Raw genomic sequence first — 21,345 nt, forward strand, 5'->3', positions numbered from 1 at the left:
TGAAAAGGGGAAGTCTTCTACTTTACATCATACTGGTTCCATAGTTGGGGGACAGGTAGGTAGGCCATCCACAACCTCCACTGAGATCTGAGATGGAAAAGTCTTGCCTGTATATTGAGATAGCACCGAATAAGTTGCTCCAGAATCCAAGAGAAAAGATATTAACTTACCAGCTACATAGATACACACCCTGGGGGAGGGGGCTGGGAAGGTGGCTCAGTGGTAGAGTGCTTGCCTTGCATGCCTGAGGTCCTGGGTTCGATTCCTCAGCACCACATAAGCAAAAAAAGCCGGAAATGGTGCTGTGGCTCAAGTGGTAGAGCGCTAGCCTTGAGCTGAAGAGCTGAGGGACAGCGCTCAGGCCCAGAGTTCAGGCCCCACAACCGGACCACCTTCCCCCCCCAAAAAACAAAGAAACACACCCTGGGCTCCACCATTGTGATGGTCTGGTTGTTGGGAGCCATCAGTCCTGGGCAACCTCACTCTGTAGCCAAGCAGAGAATCTCTGATGGGTCTGGCTGCACCTGCCTGGGGGGGTGGAATGGAGGAGGGGCTGGTCTACCTTGTGGAGATGAGGAGGGGCAGTCAACTCCCCAGTGTCCCTGTTGCCCATACCTTGGGCAGGGTCCAGGTGGCAGTCGTGATGATGGGCAAAATTTTTCCCAGGGGCCCTTTTGCCCACATTTGAAGCATGCTCAAGGTGGTGCATGTTGGGTGCCTCTTCTCAGAGGAGGTCGGCTGGCAACAGCAAGGATTTTATAGTTCTCCCTCTTACAGGCAGTCTTATCGGCACTCTCTTGCTCTTCTCGTTTATTAAAAACCTTGAAAGCCATACTCACCAGATCTCATTGAGGGGTCTGAGGATCAACCTCAGACTTTTTAAAAAACTTTTTCCTATTGAGCAATTAGTATTAAGAACCACCTTTGCCTCTGCTGACTCTGGGTCTAGCCTTGTATAGCACTGGAGCACTACTGTAAGGCGTTCAAGAAACAGCCTAGTTTTCATTAGGCCTTTGAGTAATGTGGTTTAATTTGTCATAATTAACAGGAAAATAGGCTGCCTTTTGAAGGCCAGCCACTAAGCAAGTTATCATCCTATTTCTGCTTCCCCCCCCCCCCCAGGAGCATCATGTTGATAATTCCAACTGGGCTCTTCCCTAGGCCCAACTGTTGCTCCCACTGGAAAGTTAATATCTAAGTGATGGGCATCATCGACATGTGCCTGGGTGGCAGTCCACACCCTCTCCTTTTCCTCAGCAGTAAGGGTGGAGGCTAGTGTTAGATACATGTCCTGCCAAGTAAGGTCATAGGTCTGAGCCAGGTTCTTAAACTGCTGGATATAATTATTAGAATCTTTGGCATAAGATCCCAGCCACTTCTCAATCTGAGTAATATCAAATACTGAGAATGATGCAGGCACTCTAATTATACCTTCAGGCCCTGCCACCTCTCGCAAAAGGCACATGGGGCCTGGTGGAGGTTGTGCACCACTAGTGCAAGACTGGGTGTGAGCTGCAGGGGAGAGAAGGAGAGAGGAAGGGGATGAAAGTGAAGAAGGTGAGGAAGTCACAACATGCTCTGCAGGAAAAGAGGCAGAGTCAAAAAGATTGTCAGGCACATCAGGCTCCTGAGGGGGCCCTGTGCTCTCAGAGGTGGGTTCTCCATGTGCCAGGAGGAGTGGAAAAGCTGGGCACAATTGGTATAGGATGGGGTTGTCCCAGAGAGCAAAGAATGGCTGAATATGAATGACCTCAGAATATTTACCATTGTGGCAGCAAAAATCAACAAAATCTGTGAGAATGGCATAGTCAAGAGTCCCATCGAGAGCAATTATCCAGTTGGTGCTGTGGCCAAACTTGAGTGCAATAATAAATTAGGTGTTCCTTGTTGATGCAGTCCTCAATGGACAAGACATCCAGGGAGTGCAGGAGGCATTCCAATGGAGTTTCCTCCTTTGGGAGTGACTTACAACAACCCATAAGAAATGCAAGAGAGAAAAATACATGAGGAAAAATTTAGTGAGTGAAGGAGGGTTTACTGAATGGAAGCAGCATCCCAAGTTACCACCAAGTGAGGAGGGGTCAAGCAACCAATCAAGTGTCCTGGGCTCCAAAGATGACCAGCCTTTCAGTTAAAGGCCTAGCAGGAAGCCAGGCACCGTTGGCTCATGCCTGTAACCCTAGCTACTCAGGAGGCTGAGATCTGAGGATCACAGTTCAAAGCCAGCGCAGGCAGGAAAGACCGTGAGACTTCTATCTCCAATAAACCACTAGAAAATCAGAAGTGGCGCTGTAGCTCAAGTGGTAGAGCACTTGCCTTGAGCTGAAGAGCTGAGTGACAGCACCCAGGCCCAGAGTTCAAGCCCCACAACCGAAAAAAAAAAAGGCCTAGCAGGTTCTCCTGCATGGTACCATGTCTGGAGAGAGACTGAGTGACAGAGAACCCTTAGAGAGTAGTTTACTCCCCAAAATGTAGAAGCATGGAGGTGGATGCAGAGGCCAGCAGTGGTGTTGATGTGCTGTGTCCATAGCAGACTGGTTCACAAAGCGGCTGTCAGAACTGTGGGTATTCCTCAGAGCAAAAAAAAAAAAAAAAAAAAAAAAAGGGAGGGGGAAGAAAAAAGAAAAATGAAAAAATAAAAAAAATGAGAGGAATCCCACCTATCCTGACTTAAAGCCCTTCATGTTTTCACTGCGTGGAGTGCCAACCTGGCCTGGGGCCAGCCAGTCTACTGAATAAACTTACCCCTTAACTAAATACCACATGCGTGGTGTTGTTCTTACTCGGCATCTTCTTTAAAAACCTAACAAAAACCACTATGATGACAAGGTGAAAACATCAAAATGAAAGTATAGATAATATTCCTTGGTGCTAGTGGTTCATATCTGTAATCCTATCTACTCAGGAAATTGAAATGTGAAAGATCATGGTTCAAAGATAGACTGAACTGAAAAGTCCAAGAAACTCCATTGCAAAGCTGGCATGGAGGTGTATCTCAAGTGGTAGAATACCAGTGATGCAAGCACAAGGCCAGTAAGCATGTTCCAGGTCCTGAATACAAACCATGGTACATTACATAATTTAAAAAAGGATAGGTAATTTTGGCCAAGGAATGGAAATTGAGAATAAATTAAAATATGGGAAATGGTAACATGTAAGCTAAGAGGAAAAATATTTTGGATAAATTCATTAGTAAGCTCAACCAAACACACCTCAAGAAAAGTTAGTGGATTAAAAAAGACATTGATAGAGGGAGGTGAAGGGTAAACAAAGGAGGAGGCTGCAATGCTTGGTAAGAAATGTATGCATTATCCTGCCCATGTAATTGTAACCCCTCTGTACAGTATGCTCTCAAATAAAATAAAATAAAATTAAAAAAAAAAGACATTGATAGAAATTGGCCAAATTGGAACACAAAGAGAAAAGAGTAACAAAAACAGAAAAGAACATCCAAGATCTGTGTGAACATGCTAATTCTTCTAACTTGAACATAATTGAGGCCTCAGAAGGAGAAGAGAGAACAATAGGAAGGGAAAATATTTCAAGAGCTGTGTCATAATTTTCCAAAGTTGCCTGTAATCCTAGCTACACAAGAAACTGATGGTAGTAGAATCCTAGTTCAAGGCTAGCATGAGTTCGAGAAAACTGGTATCAACCAACAAGTGGACATTGTGCATCCCAGTTATGGCATGCTGAGATTGAGTATATCATGGATGCAGGCTAGCCTGAGCAAAAGGTGAGACCCTGCCTCAAAAATAACCAGAACAAATAGACTGCAAACATGACTCACATGGTACAGAGCCTGCTTAGAAAGCATAAAGCCCTGAGTCAAATCCTCACAAATCAATTGAAAGGCACAAATTCAAATGAACTTAAAAACTCAAGAAATATATTTTAATAGTTAAAAATGAAAAGTCAAAGATTTGATCTTGAAATAAACCATATTTAAAGAAAATAAGTGAAAAAAAGCAGAACAATAAGGATACCAAATTATTTAGATTATTGCTTATAGTAACAAAGCAGATGTCTCCAAAAGCATGCAAGCCAAAAGATAATGGAATGCAATCTGTTGAAGAAGTAAACTGTTAACCCAGATGTCATTCCTAGTGAAAACTTCTTTCAACCTTAGAGAAATAAAGTATTATAAGACAAAAAAGTTAATGAGCATTGTCAACAGAAATAATGCTAAAGGAAGCAACAAGAAACCTGCACTGGGGATTCTGTCCATAGCTTTTCTTCACCTCAGTTAGAAGAGGCTCCCCAGGGAAGAACAATGAAAGGGGGGACAGTGATCAAATAAACTGATATGTTGCACTGAAACCCCTTTGTACCACAGTTTAAAGATAATGAAAGTTGAAATAAAAAAAAGAAAAGAAAAAAGAAGAGGTCCCAGGGTTTTATGGATTCTTTCTTGTTTTTATTTTCCTTTTCTTTTCTTCTCCCTTGATTCTCGACTTTCCCAGAATCCTGAATGACAAATGGATAAGACTAATAGATTAATCCAAAGCAATAAAAGTCTCTCATGAGTCTTCCCAACTAGAATTTCTCCTCACCTTCCTACAAGTCTTACTAAATCCTGCAGCCACAGCACAAGAAATGGGGAGAATATCACAGTTTGACAGGGACAATTCCTGTTTCACCCCTTGTATAAAATGTAGCTGGCAATTAGTACATCTAAAGAGATTAAGTTTTCCATGTGATTCCGTTGGCTTTTCCTCTATTTTAGAGAGCTTTCATATAATATGAATGGTCCTTATAAGTGCCATGAGCCAGAACTGTACATACATTTACATCCATTGCTCAGTTTAGTTCTCTACTTAATAATGAGATGAGAGACATTAATATCCCACCCCACACCTTTTTTGTGCTGATCCTTGGGCTTGAACTCAGGACCTGGGCACTGTCCCTGACCTTTTTTGCCCCAGGTTAGCATTCTACTAGTTGAGCCACAAATCCACTTCTAGGGGATTTTTTGTGGTTTTTTTTGGTGGTTAATAGATAAGCATCTCACAGACTTTCCTGCCTGGGCTGACTTTGAACCACATTCCTCAGATCCGAGCCTCCTCAGTAGGTAAGATTACAGGCTTAAGACACCAGCACCCAGTAATATCCCCAATTTTATGAGTGAGGTAATCTGTAACTTAGAAGTGTTTCTAATTGTCCAATTGACTTGGTTAGTGAGTACCAGTTACAATTTAAACTCTAACCCAATAAGTCTAATCCTAACCCTGTATAATTAACTACTTCACAATGACTAATGTAAGCTAAACGAGGAAAGTGTTACCCAGCCAAATGCAAAATATGCCATGGATTTTTTTTAAACGAAAGCTAACTGCTTAATTCTGGAGATACTTCATGCTGAGTCATAAGAAACATTACTATTAATCCCAACCCGATGTACCTTTCTCCCAATACATGTGGACTTTGTTGACTGCAGATCTGATTGTTAAACTTGAGATCACAATGATCTAGAAATTTCAACTCAAATTTCAATCCAAAAATAATGAGAGCAAGGTTTGATAGTGAAGGAAGTAAATATTGTTATTGAGGAGCATGGACACTCTTATCTTAAGATAAAAAGTCTAGTTCTAGCCAGGTGGCATGTCTCACACCAGTAGTCATAGCTCAAGAGGCTGAGATTTGAGGTTCATGGTTTGAAGCCAGCTTGGGCAGTATGATGATTTCCTCCCTCCCCCCAAAAGAAAGAATATAAAATGTGAAATTATTAGGACCAGGTCAAAGTAAGCAGATAGACCAAGGAAGAAGGAAATTTAACTGGGACAAACAAGTACCAGGTAAACTCAGAAACAGGTACAGATCCTGAATAGAACCAGACTGGAGTCTGGTCTGACAGTCACTGAAACTTGACCATTTGTATTGATTAAGAATAGGGCTAAATGTTAAATAACAAAGATGAAGGCTTAAGTAGAGAGTTAAGATGACTTATCTCACCTTTAGGCCATTTGGGGAGCTAGTCAATACTTTCAACCATTTGGGGAGGTAATGTTTTGCTAAGACTATGATATCTCCATTTCTCTGGAGAAGAGCTATCCTAACTCACAACCCACTGAGCCAGGTACCTGAACTTCAAAAGAAGGCTTATTTCACCTCCAGGCCTTGGAGCTGGATGCACAGCCCCCATTTCCTGCCTAGGCACCAGGATGTCTACAGGAAATTATTTGGGCTCAGCCACCTTATGTTAATTTGATGCCATTTGTAATCACTAACTGCTAGTCATGCTTTTGTAACTTGCTTCTTTGTCAATTAAGAAACTGCCACTAACCACCTGCTAGTGTTCCCCCCCTAGCCCCCCAATGACCTTGCCCTTAAATACCTTGAGCTATTTGACTTCATTGCTGGCCTTCACTGTCTTGGTATAGTGGAGGTCAGCTGCCATGGCTAATAAAGGATTCCTAGCCTGGATTGACTGAGTGTTGGTGACTCCTTTTGCCAGTGGGATAGTGCAGACAGGAAAGTCCATGAGACTCTTATGTCTAATAAACTAATCAGAAAAAACTGCAAGTAGAGCTGTGGCTCAAGTGGACAAACACTAGCCTTGAGCATAAAGAGGCTGAGACCCAGAATTCAAGTTTCAGGACTAGCAAAAAAAAAAAAAAAAGTACAGGTCTTTCCTTGAAGGTGGGAGGATGGGCTTCTGAATGAAAGTCCAGCATCTTAATGGATTTCCAAATATGTAAGCTGAGGCATAGCTTTGGGCTAGATGGTCAACTTATTCTACTTGTTTCATGATGTGCCTATGTCTGTCTACAGAGTCCTATTGCGTGTTGTTCTGAAAGTTACTTCCTTCCCATGGTCAGTGAGATAAGGAGAGGAATATAGTCACTTTGCCTAGACTGTGAAAGCATTCTTTTTTTTTTAAATTTAATTTTATTTTATTTGAGAACATACTGTAGGAAAATGAACCCTTAAATATGTATTTTAATGTTTTCGTTTCTTTCATGCATGTGTTTCTAACGCATTTATAAGATTATTTCTTTGTTTCTTTGTATGTCCCTCCCCCACAGTGTAACCCCCGCTTTCACTATATTTGATGTCAGTATAACATGTGGAGGAGATGGGGACAAACAAGTCGTTTAAGGATTCAGATGGACCTGTTGCAACAATGAGAAGTACAAAATGTCATGTCAAAACCAGCTTTACAATGTGAAAGCATTCTTGAGTTCTCTCACATGGGTAAATGGGGATGAGGAGAGAGAGAGGACTATGAGAAATAAAAAGAAAAATATGTCTTTTTAAAACTTGTATGACTGGTTAGTTTTTTAGCTAAACCTAGAGTTCTACACATAGTTAAGTGTCCTAATTCTCCAGGACAATGTCATGATTCCCTTTTCACCAATAATGGGTCAGCAGTTTTAAGATCAGCTTTGACCATATCTATTCAGGATTTATTGCACTGGAAAATTTATCTCTCACATTCATCAATAAAGCTAAATTCTTCTCAATAGAGCCCTCAGGGAAACCTAAGATATGGGTATGAAAATAGAGTTTAACTTCTAATACATTAAAAGTTAGAATGTCAACAAGAAAGCCACTGGCTCAGAAAATGACATGGACAACCTCTCAGGGAAGCACCTTTCTCTCTTTCCCTTTCTCTAGGCCAGTGACCTAAGAGATGCACTGAGATCAGAGTAAGGAAGCATCTACAGTTCCTGACCAGTGTCTTTCTCTGCTCCTCTCACCACATAATACCAAGATTTGATGAGAAGGTCGAACAAGAAAAAACTCCAAATTTTATTGACTTTTTATTGATTTTACTTCAGAAGCCATAAACAACTCCTGCCATCTGGCCTCATTTTATTTCACCAGAGGGAATGTCAGCCTACTATATATTATATTGTATATACATCTATGTATATATTATGTATAATTACTCCTTTTGAAGTAAGGAGGCTAAATAATTTCTTGCAGCCATCCTGGGGCCTAGGCAGGAGTTGGGGGGCCATTCACCCATCTCCAAGGCCTAGAGGTAATCATATGCCTGTAATCATAGCTACTCAGAAAGATATGAGAAGCATGGTTTAAAGCCAAGCCAGGCAGGAAAGCCTGCAACATTTTTATGTCCAGTATCCACCAAAAAAGGCAGAAGTGGAGCTATAGCTCAAGTGGCAGAATGCTAGCCCTGAGCAAAAATTAGCTCAATGCCCATGCCCTGAGTTCAAAGCCATCCTTTGAAGTGTAGATGCCTGGCTCAATGGGGTGAACTATAAGGGCTCTGTTTTGGAGAAATGCAGATGTCATAGCCTTAAGAGCACTTTGCATATAGAGAATGCTCTGATTCTGCATTTATTAACTTTCTAAATGACTTGAATCACCAGCCTCTGAATAGCCTCTAAGCATACCTTATATGGAAGGTTAAGGCCTATCTTCTCTAGATGGAAAAGTTCTCCTGGTACCTGAGTATGTCCATTTAAGATCTGGCATCTTGTCTTCATGGTGGGGAAGGGTTATCCCTCCTCCCTCTAGATGATAGGCATACCTGGATCCCTAGAGAAAGAGCTGGCACTTAACTAATAGGTTGCTGAACCTGTCAGCCCAGTGCCTGTGACTGGGAATGTTCTGTGACCCCAACCCCTGGCTTGACCCTATTTAGGCATGGAACAGCATAGGTGGGGGGGGGGGAACAACATTCCATGTATGTCTCTGTTTTCCTGTCCTGTGTCCTGTCTCCTGACTTGTCTCTGACTTGTCTCAGCATGGCATCCCAATTCAGCTCTCCATCGGAGCTGAATTCATTTGTTGGTATTGTTTTTGTTCTTTCTTTCTTTTCTCTCTGGCCTGTTTTCTAGCTGTGTTAAGTGTGTTTGTGGGCTGCAGGCTTTTGTAACAACACTGCCTGCACACTGCTAACTGTGTAATAAAGACTCCAAGATTTCATCTTCCTGATAAGTTACCTTACAACACTTTCTTTTAAGCCACCATTTCCAGTTCTGAGCAGAGGGTTTTAAAAAAGAAATCTGTTTTGTTATTACAGAGAAAGAATTCCAACATGGAAGAAAAAGAACTGAGTAGTAAATCAAGCACATATAGTACTTTGTTTCTTTGAAATCAATGTAATTTATACAGCCAGGTATAGAGAAACGCTGTTTTGTGGAAACAGATGAGACCCAGTAGGAAATTGGAGCTTTGGCACACTTTCCCATTGAGCTGTTCTCAGGCCCTTTACCTCACTGTACCAAAGGTGTCACCATTCAAACCACCAGAAGAATGATATGTAAAGGACAATCGGCAATGACAAGCACCAAATTAATCTGATGATAAGACAATAAGACAATTACTATGTATTCCTTTCAGATTGTACTTTTAAAACACCCTTTTAAGTAAATGAGCATAAATTATGTATTTTGTTTCTGTTTTTGCTGTGACAGTGATTGAATCCAAGATCAAGGCATATACTAGGCATGAGCTTTACTACTGAATTTAAGTTATATACTAACAAAATCCACTTGTCTGAGGTACTTAAAGTTAAAACATCTGTTCATGGCTGTGAAAAATAATGGAAATTTCAAACAGAGCCAGTTCTTATGTGGGAGTAAATTTGACAATACTTTTATGCTACTAAAAAAGAAAAAGCAAATACAAGAAATAAATTTATTGACAAATAAATAGGCTAATGCTATCCTTCCATCATAAATGCTTTTCCTCAAATTGAATAATACTTTGAAGCTCAAGTTTCGTTTCATTTATGGACCAGACTCCTATTCCAATAGCTCCCTTTATTCTTTTTTTTTTTTTTGTCAGTTGTAGGGCTTGAACTCAGGGCCTGGGCACTGTCCCTGAGCTTTTTTGCTCAAGAGTAGCACTCTACTCCTTTGAGCCACAGCTCCACTTCTGGTTTTATGGTGGTTAATTGAAGATAAGCCTCACAGATTTTCCTGCCCTGGCTCTCTTTGAACCACAGTCCTCAAATCTCAGCCTCCTGAGTACCTAGCATTACAGTCATGAGCCACTGGTGCCCAGCTTTTAAGTCATTAATGTATAGTGTATACATATGGCCCACATGCACACACCTGTGTGTGTATTAGTACTAGGGCTTGAACTCAAGGCCTGGGCACTATCCTTAAGCTTTCTCCCTAAAGGCTGATGTTCTACCACTTGAACCACATATTCACTTTCGGTTTTTTGCTGCTTAGTTGCAGATCAGAATTAGACATTTCTACTGGGGCTAGCTTTGAACTCCAATTCTCAAATCTCCTGAGTATCTAGAATTATAGGCATGAGCCATCAGTGAAACTTTTTATTGCTTCCAAACCAATTTTCTTCATGTACCAAAGACAGCTTTACCAATTCTCCATCCCACTCTCTGTATGGCTTATACTCTATCAAAAGGGTCAATTTGGCCTGGAAATGTTAAAATGAATTCAGATTCATTGAGGACTGTGCTACAAATGCTGTTTATTATTAGTTATTAATTATTTTAAGGAATCTGAACTTCTGAAATGTCAGTTTTCAAAGCCAATGAATGCAGTGCCTGAGTTTGTAATCTTGTTTCCTGTTTGAAACTACATTTTTAAACTATGACATTGTGTTTTAAATTTTTTCATTATTATTAAGTAGTTGCAAAAAGGAATTGTCATTTAACAAAGCAGTTATGAATGCAATACATCTGAATAACTGTCACTCCTTTCAACATTCTCACCCATCCCTCCCTACCCACTCCTTTCTTCATGCTTCTTATTTTGTAGGATGTACATTTGGTTGTATATTTAGTGAAGAAAGTCAGGCCCAGAGAGATAAAGAATGAAGATTTCCTTTATATGTATTAGCTAGATTTAGCTTATAAAACTTCTAATACAGTGAGTAGTATGGAAGTGTATACAAATGTACTAAGATCCACACTGTTCACAGAGCTTGAGAATAATTTGAAACATCTGATATTATAACTTTTTCCTCAGCCAGTGATTTTTTGAAGAACATTTTTGGGGTGTGTGTTTGTGTGCCAGTACTGAAGCTTGAACTCAGAGCCACATGTTCTTGTGTGGCTTTTGCATTTAAGTGTGGTGCCATACTACTTGAGCCAAACCTCTACTTCTGGTTCTCTCCTGGTTATTTGGAGATAAGAGTATCACAGACTTTTCTTCCTGGTCTGGCTTTTAAACCATGAACCTCAGATCTCAGCCTCCTGAATAGCTAGGAATACAAGCATAAATCCTGGGTAAATAACATTTCTATGATAAATGACTCAAACTTTTTACCTTTTCAAACAAAAAGTTTCAAGTACATTCCCAATTTCATCCTCAAGGTTAAAATAAAATCTGCCTTGTCAGCAGACATTATATTATTCTGTCTCTGGGAAGCTGTGGAATGAACTATTTTCCTTTCCTTTTGAGAGCAGGAAGGCAATTGAATAATGTCTGCCTATGCAGGGTGGCTTTTCCCATTTCTCTTCTGCATATGAAAATTAAATTTAATTATTCCTCAATATTTCAAAGACACTTATCAAGTTATGTTAGTTTATACTGAGCAGAAACTGCATATAAAATTTAATTTGGAAATACTTGTTTCCACAAATCTTCCCAAACTCTGAAGAGGAACAACTATTTGTGGCAATACATTTGGGAAGTCCACTGTGCTAAGAAACACCACTTGAGGTGGGAACCTGTGAAATGCACTTCACTTGTTAATTCTACCACACAGGAAATCCTACACTGAAAAGTTATGAAATAGGAAGCTCTTTTCTTAGGAGACAACCACCAGGAATCTGTGACTACATTAACGAACCCAGCAGGGATTTCGAGCACTTATCAAGTTTATCAAATTTGAGGTAATCTCTTAAAAAATTTTAATATAAGAATTCTGACAGACATTTATGTGTACCTGGGCTGTTTTGAAGAGGTTGCATGCAATACCAGAAAACCCAAGGGATCATAAGTTGCTTTGAGAATGAGTAATCTAGCTAGGAAGAAATATGGAACTGGAGGCAGCAAAGAAGGAAAATAGAATACAGGAGTTATCTTCAGTGTTATATCACACAAATGTGGCTGTTGAATGGACCCAAATCCAATTCTTAGCACCATAACTTACTGTGTATCCTGTAATAAGTTATGCATGCTTTAGAAGCCATATTTTCCTCATGCATAGAATTCAACATTGTTGGATTGAGGATTAGAGATAAAATATGTAAATAACACAAATTAAGTACTCCTTGGATAGTGACTCTCCATTGATTTGACTGATATATTGTTGTTTCTGCTAGAGTGAATAGAAGCCATATGATCAACATATGGAAGCTGTTTTAATGAGGCTGAACATAATTCAGATAGTGTAAGCAGGTGATGTCTGTATTATATTTGCTTTCTTTCCCCCTCTCCATTCTCCCACTCCCCTCCAACTACTACCTATAACCCCTGTTCAGACATACTTCAATTTTCTAATGTTTTTTTGTTTCACTGCATTCTTTTAAATGAATTTCACATGATATGGTATCTCACACCTACAAATACCATGTTTTCTACATATGGTCTCGTATATATGTATGGGTATGTACATGTGATAACATGTATGTTGTATTTTAGGTCTGATATCTACATATGAAACAGAATATGTAACCTTTGTCCTATAGAACCTGACTTACTTTGCTTAATATAATGCTTCCAGGACCATCCATCTTCCTGCAATAATAATCATATATATATGCATATATATCAGTTATATATACATATATGCACATAGTGTGTTTGTGTGTGTGTGTGTGTGTGTGTGTGTGTGTGTGTGTGTGTGTGTAAAACTCATGGGTTATAGGCATCTGGGGTATTTCAATAGTTTGACTACTATGAACAGTGGGTGACCAGATGCCATCATTATATCCTGATTTAATTTCCTTTGGATAAATGTTCTGCTGGACCATAGAAAGTAGTTCTATATTTTTATTAGAAGCCTCCAAGTGATCTTTATACACTAGTTTACAGTCTAGCAAACAGTATATTAGGGTTTCTTTTTCTCCATGTCTTGCCAACATTTTTTTTTCTTGATGGTAGATTGGTAGAATCAATATTGTGAAAATGGACAGACTGCCAATAGTGGTCAAGTTTCAGTGTTATTCCTCACACAGATAGGAAAAAGTAATCCTAAGATTCACATGGAAGCATAAAAGGTCCCAAATAGCCAAAGCAATCTTGAGAAGAACGAAAGAAAAAGAAAAAAACAATGCTAGAAGTATCACAATACTGGACTCCAAATTATATACAGAGTCATAATACTTCATTGTACTGGCACAAAAACAAACCCAAAGACTAATGAAACAGATGAGAAGACCAAGAAATGAATCCAAACACTTATAGCTATTTGAATTTTTACAAAAGAGCAAAAAAATATGTCAGGGTAAAAGATAGCTTGTTCAACAAATGGTGCTGGGAAAACTGGAGGTCTGCATGCAGAAGATGCAAAAACCTTTATAAAATTCTTCTTTCAATGTAAGTTAGAAAAGTTCCTTTACAGAACGTATTATCCAGAAACTGGCCACTAATGTGGTATGTGAAGGCTAAGTCTTACCCAGATATTATCAACAAACAGTTGAGCATTTCATTTTGAAGTGGCTAGCTACCTCAAAAACTTCCCAGTTTTCTATTTTGGCTAAACAACAAATTGACTCTTATGATAGAAAAATGACATAGGAAGAATGCCATTTTATTTTCTCTCATATATAATGCAAATAGTCTCCCTTCTCAAAGCTCTGTCTGATAATCCAATCATTTATGGGCCCTGAAAAAGATGCAGCTAGTACAATAACAGGGAACATGTGTGATTTGGGAGCAAAGACCATACAAGACCTAGAAGATACACTGTAGGACATGTTTCCATATCAGAACAGTCAGCAAGGAGACTTCTGTACAAAGAATTTTTCAGCAGAGATAGTAGTTATTGCATAATTTTCCCTCTCAAAGCAGATGTGAAACTACTGCCTAGAACTACTATGCTTCAGAACCAGAAATCATGGCAACAGACAGTCTATCCATCTTCCTTTGAGAAGAACAAAATCATGACTTAGGGTGTGTGTGTGTGTGTGTGTGTGTGTGTGTGTGTGTGTGTGTGTGTGTGTGTGTGTGTGTGTGTGTGTGTGTGTGTGTGTGTGTGTGTGTGTGTGTGTGTGTGTGTGTGTGTGCATGCCTGGGCACCAGTACTGGCATTTGAACTCAGGACCTCACACTCATGCTTGGCTTCTTTAATCAAGGCTGGTGTATTACCATTTGAGCAATACTTCCATTTCTGGCCATGTAGGGGCTTTTGAATCTCACAGACATGTTTTGGATTCTGTTAAATGTCTCATGCAAGCTCAAACTTTCTTGCTTGCTTTCCTTTTCTTTCCTTTCTTTTTTTTTTTTTTGTTGTTGATCATGGGGCTTGAACTCAGGACTTGGGCATTATCTCTGAGCTTTTTCCTTCAAGGCTAGCTCTCTACCACTTTGAACCACATGGAAACTTCCAATTTCCTAGTGGTTAATTGTAGATAAGAGTTCATGGACTTTCCTGCCCAGGCTGAACTGTGATTCTCAGAGCTCAGCCTTCTAAGTAGCTAGTATTACAGGCATAAGCCACTGGCTCCCCACTCAAGCTTACTTTTTCATTGTTGTTCTTGTTGTAATCAAGTCTCTTTCCAGTCTTTTTTTGCCACTTTCTCCCTCAACCATTTTGTTTACATGTTATTTATTCAATTATGGTCTAATATAATCCATATACTTTTCTCAGCATATTAACAAAAAGACACAGGAACTTTGTCTCCAAGCAGCCTGTTTCATCATGGTGACAGTTGGTAAACAATATTTATCTTTGTGTCCCTAGTGTAAACAACAAAATCTACAAAAGGCATACAACCTCAGCTCTTCTCACTTTGCTTGATGCTATATTCTGCTTCTGGTCAATTACGTATTTATTTTGTGCCAAGGCAAAGATGCTACAGTCTCTTTATAAATTATGTGTCACTGAATGCTTGCAGGGCTTCTCAGCTCGAATCAACTAATCAACAAAATGAAGTAAAATATTTTAATGTTTGCTATGATTTTAAGTATTTTTAAAGTATAAGAATTAGTTTGTAAAGCCTTTTAAGTCATATATTACAAAAATGTCACCCAAAATCGTATAATGAGCCCCATGTATACTATGCACTACTACAATAGTCATAAAAAGGCTTTGATTCATGTTTCATCTATAGTCACCAATATTTTCTTTTTTATAGAAAATAGGTGCTAGAACATTTTAAGGCAATTTCTAAGAATTATATCATTCCTCCCATAAAATTTCATACCTTTATAAGACACAACCTAATCACATCCAACACAATTAACAGTAATTACTTAGTCTCATCTAAAATCTTCTCTATGTGAATGTGCTTTAATTCTTTCAAATAAATTTCTTTGGGGGAGGGGTCTGGTCCTGGGGCCTGAACTCTGGGCCTGGGCACTGTCCCTCAGCTCTTTAGCTCAAAGCTAGCACTCTACCACTTGAGCCACAGCGCCACTTCCGACTTTTTTCTTTTTGTTTATGTGATGCTGAGGAATGGAACCCAGGGCCTCATGCATGCAAGGCAAGCACTTTACCACTGAGCCACCTACCTAGCTCTCAAATCAATTATTTATTTATTTATATTTATTTATTTTTTGTAAACACACTGTGCAGAGGGGTTACAATTACATGGGCAGGATAATGCATATATTTCTTGTTTGCCCTTCACATCCCTTCCCAGCCGCCCCCCCCACCCAATCCTCCCAGCCTCCCCCCTGCACCAACGTTGTAACCCCCCCCACACACACACCAACGTTGTAAAGCTCGTTTTTAACATGACAACTTGTACTTCTCATTGTTGCAACAGGTCCACCTGTATCCTTAAACGACTTGTTTTCCCCTTCTCCTCTACAAGTTATACTGACATCAAATATAGTGAAAGCAGGGGTTATACTGTGGGGGAGGGACATACAAAGCAACAAAGAGATAATCTTATAAATGTGTTAGAAACAAATGCATGAAAGAAAAAAAACTAAAATACATATCTAAGGGTTCATTTTCCAAACATCATATTATCTGACCTTTTCTGCTTGACTCATACATACACTAGATATTGCAAATAAGGGAGACCATGGGACCTATGTTTCTTTGGGTCTGGCTTACTTCACTTAATATAATTTTTTCCAAGCCTTTCCATTTCCTAACAAATGGGGCAATGTCATTCTTTCTGATGGAGGCATAGAATTCCATTGTGTATATATGTCACATTTTCTTGATCCATTCATCTATTGAGGGGCATCTGGGCTGGTTCCATATCTTAGCTATGGTAAATAATGCTGCAATAAACATAGTTGTGCTGGTAGCTTTAGTGTGGTCTTGTTTGTAAACATTTAGGTAAATGTCCAAAATTGGGATTGCTGGGTCATAGGGGAGCTCTATGTGAAGTCTTCTGAGGAACCTCCATACTGCTTTCCAAATTGGTTGAACAAGTTTACATTCCCACCAACAATGAAGTAAGGTTCCCTTCTGTCCACATCCCCTCCAGCATCTGTTGTTGTTAGAGTTCTTGATTTTTGCCATTCTAACTGGAGTGAGGTGATATCTAAATGTTGTTTTGATTTGCATTTCTTTTATGGCTAGGGATGTTGAACATTTCTTCATGTGTCTATTGGCCATCCTTCCTTCCTCTTCAGAGAAGTTTCTCTTTAAGTCTTTAGCCCACATATTTATTGTACAGTTGTTTCTTTGCAGTTTTGTTGTTGAGGGATTTAATTTTTTGAGTTCCAAGTATATTTTAGATATGAGACCCTTGTCTGTTTTATGGCTAGTGAAGATCTTCTCCCAATCCGTGGGCTTTCTATTGATCTTGCTAGCTATGACCTTTGTCCAACCTTTCTTTGATTTGTTATATTTCTGGGTCTCTATTCAGAAAATTTCGGCCTGAGCCAAGGAGACCTAGGGTTTCTCCTATTCCATCCTGTAATGTTTTCAGAGTGTCTGCTTTGACTTGGAGGTCTTTGATCCATTTGGAGTTGATTCTGGTGCAGGGTGATATATAAGGATCTAGCTTTAGTTTTCTACAAGTAGTTAACCAATTTTGCCAGCACCATTTACTGAAGAGGCTGTCTTTGTTTCCATTCTATAGTTTTAGCTCCCTTATCGAAGATTAGATGGCTATAGGTCTGTAGGTTCATTTCTGGGTTTTCAATTCTATTCCATTGGTCCTGAGGTCTGTTCTTATGCCAATACCAAGCTGTTTTGATTACTATGGCTTTATAGTAGAGTTTGAAATTTGGTATTGATATTCCTCCAGGGGTGTTCTTTCCGTTGAGGAGCGTTTTTGCTATTCGGGGTCTTTTGTTGTTCCATATGAATTTTTGGATTGCCTCTTCTATTTCCTTGAAGAATGAGGGTGGAATTTTGATAGGTATCGCGTTGAATTTGTAGATAGCCTTGGGAAGTATTGTCATTTTCACGATGTTAATCTTTCCAATCCAGGAGCATGGGAGGTTTTGCCATTTTCTAAGTTCTGTTTTGATTTCCTTTTTCAAGATTTTAAAGTTTTCATCATAGAGGTCCTTCACTTCTTTGGTTAAGTTAATCCCTAGGTATTTTATTTTTTGTGGGGCTATTACAAATGGAGTTGCTTTCCTAATTTCAGCCACACTTTTCTCATTGTTGGCATACAGAAAAGCTATTGATTTTTGGGGGTTAATTTTATACCCTGCTACTTTGCCAAAGTTTTGAATCAGCTTGAGTAATTTGGGAGTGGAGTCTATGGGATGCTTTAAATACAAGATCATGTCATCTGCAAAGAGGGAGAGTTTTATTTCTTCTTTCCCTATTTGGATCCCCTTTATGTCTGCATCTTGTCTTATTGCTGTAGCTAGGCATTCTAATACTAGATTGAAGAGAAGTGGAGAGAGTGGACATCCTTGTCTTGTTCCTGAGTTAAGAGGAAATGGCTTTAGTTTTTCACCATTAAGTATAATGCTGGCTGTAGGTTTGTCATATACAGCCTTTATTGTATTGAGGAATGTTCCATGGATTCCTAATTTTTCCAAAACCTTCATCATAAAGGGGTGTTGGATCTTGTCGAATGCTTTTTCTGCATCTATTGAGGTAACCATGTGGTTCTTATTTTTGCTCTTGTTGATGTGATGAATAATATTAATTGATTTGCATATATTGAACCAGCTTTGCATCCCTGAAATGAATCCTGTTTGATCACGGTGTATGGTTTTTTGGATGAATTGTTGAAGTCGCTTGGCCAAAATTTTGTTGAGAAGTTTTGTATCAATGTTCATCAAAGAAATGGGTCTATAGTTCTCTTTCTTTGATGAGTTCCTGCCTTGTTTTGGGATGAGGGTTATGATGGCTTCATAGAATGTGTTCGGTCGTGAACTCTCTCTTTCAATTTCATTGAAGATTTGGAGGAGTATTGGTGTGAGCTCTGCTTTGAAGGCCTTGTAAATTTCTGCTGTAAAACCATCTGGTCCTGGACTTTTCTTAGCTGGGAGGTCTCTTATTGCTATTTCTGTTTCAATGCTTGATATGGGCCTGTTAAGCTGGTTTAACTCATCTTGGTTTAGTTTTGGCATGTCAATATTTGCTAGGAAAAGGTCCATTTCTGTCAAGTTCTCAAACTTATTAGCATAAAGTTTTGAGAAGTATTCCCTTATAATGTTCTGAATCTTGGTTGTTTCTGTGGTGATGTTTCCATTCTCATCTCTGAGTTTATTAATTTGGGTGTGTTCTCTTCTTTTTCTGATAAGATTTGCTAAGGGTCTGTCAATTTTGTTAATTTTTTCGAAGAACTAACTCTTTGTTTTGTTGATTCTTTCCATAGTTTTTTTGGATTCTAATTCATTTAATTCTGATTTAATTTTAATTATTTCTTTCCATCTACTGGATTGGGGTTTATCTTGCTGCTCTTTTTCAAGGAGGTTTAGATGTGTCATTAAATTGTTGGTTTCAGATCTCTCCAATTTGTTAATGTAGGAGCTCAGAGCTATAAACTTGCCTCTGAGTACTGCCTTTGCTGTGTCCCAGAGGAGTCAAATCAATTTTTTATCCATTGATAAAGACCAAAACAATGAACACTGTTTTATTTTTTAAATTTTGTTGTAAATGCACTGTACAGAGGGGTTACAGTTACATAAGGCAATGAGTACATTTCTTTTTTTTTTTTTTTAATTGTATTTTATTTTATTTGAGAACATACTGTACAGGGGGGCTACAATTACATGGGCAGGATAATGCATACATTTCTTACCAAGCATTGCAGCCTCCTCCTTTGTTTACCCTTCACTTCCCTTCCCCGCCTCCCCCCTCCCCCCACCCAATTTTACCCCCCTCCCCCCACCCAATTATACCCCCTCCCCCCCCCACATTTGATGTCAGTATAACATGTGGAGGAGATGGGGACAAACAAGTCGTTTAAGGATTCAGGTGGACCTGTTGCAACAATGAGAAGTACAAAATGTCATGTCAAAACCAGCTTTACAATGAGTACATTTCTTGTACAACATTGTTACCCCCTCCCTCATTTTTCTCCCACTTGCCCTCCACCCTCCTACTCCTCCCATGAATTTGTAGAGTTCATTTCCAATGTAGTGTCTTGTGAGTATCATTATTGCGTTGGTTCACCATTTGTCCTTGTTTCATCATTTTGTTACTGCCCTCTCTTCCCCAAATCAGATAAACATATGAGGGTTTGGAAGATGGCTCAGTGGTTCAGGCCCCATGACTGGACTCCCAAAAAGAAAAAAAACACATATATGATATATAAATGTATGTTATATATATTATATAGTTACATATTATATATATGATGCAGGTGCAGGGTAACAGAATAAAAAACAATGGCTACTGGAGATATACCAAAGAGAAAAAGAAAATAAAAGGAATGTAAAGAAGAACTTAATACAGTACATTGACAACAATAAGGCCAACAAGAAAAAATGACCTCTTTTTTCCATATCTTGGAGTTCATTTCAATTATAATAATTTTATGTGTTCATATGTACATAGCTATTGAACTATTGTGATATGTTGTTAGGACTAACCTAGACATATACTAATTGTTACGAATAAGGGAAACCATGGAGCCTAGGTTTCTTTGGGTATGGTTTACTTCACTTAATATGATTATTTCCAAGTTTTTCCATTTCCTTATGAATGGGGCGACAACATTATTTCTAACGGAAGCATGAAATTCCATCGTGTATACATAGCACATTTTCTTGATACATTCATCTATTGTGGGGCATCTGGGTTGGTTCCATATCTTGGTTATGGAAAATAATGCTGTCATGAATATAGTTGTGCTGATAGCTTTAGAGTGGCCTTGTTTCTGATCATTTGGATAAATGCCCAGGAGTGGGATTGCTGGGTCATAGGGGAGCTCTATGTGCAGTCTTTTGAGGAACCTCTATATGGCTTTCCAGAGTGTGTGAACAAGTTTGCATTCCCACCAACAGTGTAGTAGCATTCCCCTTTGGCCACATCCCTGCCAGGATCTACTATTATTTGTTTACTTGACAATGGCCATTCTAACTGGGGTGAGGTGGAATCTCAATCTAGTTTTGATTTGCATATCTTTTATGGCCAGAGATGTTGAGCATTTCTTCATATGTCTATTGGCTAAACTTATTCCCTCTCCAGAGAAGTCTTTTTAATTTTTTGGCCCACTTATTAATGGGGTGGTTGTTTCTTTGAGGCTTTTTTTGTTGAGGAGCTTAATTTTTTGAGTTCTATATACATTTTTTGAAATAAGACAATTGTCTGTTGTATAGCTAGTGAAGATCTTTTGCCAATCTATGAGTTTTCTATTTATCTTGCTAGCTATGTTCTTTGCTGTGCAGAAGCTCTGCAGCTTAATGTGATCCCATTCATCCAGCCTTTCTTTGATTTGTTGCGTTTCTGAATCTTTTTTAAGGAAGTTTTTCCTGTTCCAATGAGCCCTAGTGTATCCCTGCTGGATCTTTGATCCATTTGGAGTTGATTCTGGTACAGGGTGATATATAAGGATCTAACTTCAGTTTTCTACATGTGTATAGCCAGTTCTTCCAGCAGCAATTTTTGAGGAGGCTGTCTTGCTTCCATCTGGTAATTTTGGTTCCCTTATCAAAGATTAGGTGGCCATAGTTCTGTAGTATCATGTCTATTTCTTCAGTTCTAGTCCATTGGTCCTCAGACCTGTTCCTGCGCCAGGACCAATCTGTTTTTATAACTACAGCTTTATAATAGAGTTTGAAGTTTGGTACTGATATTCCTCCAGCACTATTCTTTCTGCTAAGGATTGTTTTTGCTATTTGGGGTCTTCTATTATTTCATATGAACTTTTGGATTGTTTCTTCAATTCCATTAAAGTATATTGTTGGGATA

Source organism: Dipodomys merriami, unplaced genomic scaffold (genome assembly GCF_024711535.1).
Source record: "Dipodomys merriami isolate MVZ:Mamm:240054 unplaced genomic scaffold, mDipMer1.0.p SCAF_59, whole genome shotgun sequence".
Lineage (NCBI taxonomy): Eukaryota > Metazoa > Chordata > Mammalia > Rodentia > Heteromyidae > Dipodomys > Dipodomys merriami.